At 37.3% G+C, this 3,616-nt stretch overlaps 1 pseudogene; it reads left to right on the forward strand.

Annotated features, from left to right (window-relative positions):
• Positions 1 to 2,813: 2,813 nt before the first annotated feature.
• Positions 2,814 to 3,401, forward strand: LOC122749429 (annotated as a pseudogene).
• The last annotated feature ends 215 nt before the right edge of the window (positions 3,402 to 3,616 follow it).

Consider the following 3,616-nt stretch of genomic DNA (forward strand, 5'->3'; position numbering starts at 1 on the left):
AGTTCTAATTCCAGATTAAATAACAAACATAGGTAAACTCAGATTTCCCATTTTAACAGAAAAATTTTCTTTTAAAAATTTGACATGCAGATTATAAAATACATTGCTTTTCTACATTAAATGATATAATTGTTCACCAATTTATACATCATAAGAAAATTTTGAAACATAATACCTTAAAACAATATTAGGATTTAAAAAAAGAAACTTGAACCCAAACCAATTAATTACCAATCAAGTGTTCTTAATTCAATTGCATGTACTTTTGCTCTATACTATTTTAATTTTTTAAGGCATAATACTTTAAGCACTTTAAAAGAAAAGACTACTATCCATATATTCACATAGTACATTTGATAATGTGGTGAGTTCCTGAGCTATGTTTAAATTTTGTTCCCTCCTCTTTTCTAAGGATATGAGACATTTGGAACCTCTGTCTGCCCTTAATTTAGAAATTTATCAGATGACAAGTCAGAGTTAAAGTGTGGCTGCTTTTTTTCCCCGTTTTTTCTGTGGCAGTGGCCTTTTCTTCCCAAGGCTTTTGTAACCTGCAGGGCTTAATGCTGACAGGGTGTGGACTGTTTACCAGAGTTAAATAATTAAATCAAAGATAAAGGTTATTCTTAGGACAGTTGGTTTAAGTTAGAGACTTTAAAAAGAGACTTTGCAACTTTTACACATTAAAAATAATTCCTGGGGCAGCTAGGTGGTGCAGTGGATAGAGCACTGGCCCTAAAGTCAGGAGTACCTGAGTTCCAATCCGGTCTCAGAACTAGCTGTGTGACCCTGGGCAAGTCACTTAACCCCAATTGCCTCACTAAAAAAAAAAAAAACAACCAAACAAACAAAAAAACAAACAAAAAAAAAATTCCTGATTTTAAATTAGATCACTAGAAAAGAATCCAAAAGGGGCAGTATAGAGTAGATTTCAACCATACTAAATCTTTAGGGACTAGATTTTATCAGATTACTTGCCTCCCACATAGCAGAAACAACCACAAGGGAAGAGATGGGCTCATCCCTGTAACAGAAACTTCCAGGTGGAAAGAAAGTGGCTTAGGATATGTGGAGTCTTCTGTTTTGATTCTAGCCCCCATCACAATTTTGGAAAGTTAAAAAAAATATATCTATCATATCCTTCTCATAGTCTTGCAGCAATTAAACTTGCATGATTGGAAGGGTTAATATATAGATGATGAGAGCCTTCAATATTAATTATTTTTAAAAAAGTTTCCCCAAAGTTTATCTAGGGCTATGAATGCCCAGCAGAGAATTTACATTCCTGTATGAGATTCAAATTCTAGTAATTCAACTATAAGCAACAACTTTCTCTTCAGACCCACAAGTACCATGCTTGATAGACACATAAATGCACACAAGACACACAAACAAACAACTGTGAAACAGCTACAAGTTCCTCCTTACTGTCTATGTAGTGAACTAAGAGCACGTAGTGTAGGAATTTCTCAATGATAAGCTGTAGTCCTACCCACCTTCTCTTTTTCTTGACATGATGCCCCAATAAGGGACAAGTTGAGTATGTTAAAACCAGGAAGGCATAATGAAATATGTGATCCTCATTCACACATACTAAAGGCAACATCTGCCTAAATTTAAGGGGTCTTCCCCCTCTCCCCACAACCTGTTGCTTTAATGGAACAATGGCACCTGAATAAGAGAGTAAGACAGAGAAGTTCACCCCCTATGTCTATTAAGGAATCAATTGATACCTTCTACATCCAGCATGATCCTGGGTTTAGCCATAGAGATGTCAATAATATGGGGCTGGCTGCCCTTGGTCACCCACATTCCATGTCTACATAGGATTGGACTGCAGGAATCTGGGTTTTTGCTTGACCAATCTGGTGGGAACAATCTTGTCTCTAGTGACCCAGATGGCCCCACCAAAGACAAGGAGTTGAAGGAGGTGGCCTTACCTTTGAGGAGCATCCCTCACTACAGTGTCCCAGTTTACCACAGCTGAAGAAGTTACCTGGATCTCAGCTACCCAGAGATGTGCTATTAACAGATGTCATGGCCACTACTATTAGAGAGGCTTGCTCTATGGAGCGGGCACAATCTGCCTCTTCTCGTTCTTTTCCTACAGCAAGTTCCTAGTTATTAAGAACTTTAAAAGCACCATGAAGAAATTGTAAGGGCCCAAGTCTAATTTCTGGAGGTTTTTTTCCCTTAATGTTAAGAATAGATTGGCTAATAAAATGTATATTGAGGACTGTTATTCCTACATCCCTTTCTAGATTTAGATTAGTATATTTCTACATAGAGTACATGAGGTGACTCATGAAGAAGGCTGGATTTTCATCAGACCCCTGGGTGATTTCTTTTACTTTCTCATAATTGATCTGTTTTTTAATCCCCTGCCTCATTCTCTCAAGGAAGCAAATAGTCATATGATTCCTGCTGACTTTACCTACCCTATCATAATAGTCCCATCTCAGATTGACAATAGGAACTGCTATTGTTCCAGGGATCTCTGCCCAGTTGGTATCATGTTGTGAGTGCTCATCACCCATTTGTATAGCTAGGTCCCCAAATTCCTTACATACTCACGCACATATACACATACACACACACACACACACATACACACACACACACACACACAATGTCAAATCTATAACAATATGAGTCAATCTTCAATTGATAAATGTTCAAAAGGTATGCACAGTCAGTTTTCAAATCAAAATAATTTATAGCCATATGGAAAAAATAATCTAAATAATTATTTATTAGAAAAATGCATGTCAAATAAAACTTTGATATATCATTTTTCAACTACCAGATTGGTTAGCATGATAGAAAGGAAAATGACAAATGTTGGAGGGCATATGGAAAAACTGACACTATTTTGTTCCTGTCAGAATTGTGAACTGTCCTTCTTCAGCTTCTTCCAGTGGTCCAGTGTTCAGGAATTCATTATGTTTATAAGTCAACCAATTTTGGAACATTCAGAGAAAGGCAACAGAGCCTCTGTCAAAGAAAAAGGGTAGTTATGTAATGTGCATGTATGGAACTACAGTCTCTCAGGTGTGGTCATTGCAAACAATGAATATTCCTCGCAGGTGGTTTTCACCTTTCTGGAAAAGGCTCTAGGCAGGTTGACAAGATAGACAGGCCAGTAGGATCTCCTGCTATGATGCATTATACTAAGATAGTTATCTTAGTAGATATCAGAATCCATGTGAAGCTGACCCCATGACAAAAGTGCAAACTGAGTTATATGAGACCAAAATCATTCTGCACAACATCATGAAGTCTTTGTTAGAAGGAGGAAAAAAAAACTAGATTCCTTGGTGTCCAAATCAGGAGTGCTAGGATCATAGTGCAAAACCTTCTACAAAATCATCAAGAAACAAAAGTCATTCTGTGAGATCATGTGATCCCCAACCAGTGATGACCCTGTGCTGGAAACTTTGCCTGTCATTCATTTTGAGAACTGTAAGGCACCCAGGAAATAAGAAATCAACTCAAATCATATTTTGAAATGATAATATTCCATTTCATATCTCAGTCCCTGGGATGAGCTGAAGGAGAGGTGGGAGAAGCTTCAGGGAGATGTTTGTATGCCTAAGAGTAATTTTTCTCCAAAAGGAAA

The sequence above is a fragment of the Dromiciops gliroides genome, chromosome 1, assembly GCF_019393635.1.
Source record: "Dromiciops gliroides isolate mDroGli1 chromosome 1, mDroGli1.pri, whole genome shotgun sequence".
Classification (NCBI taxonomy): Eukaryota; Metazoa; Chordata; class Mammalia; order Microbiotheria; family Microbiotheriidae; genus Dromiciops; species Dromiciops gliroides.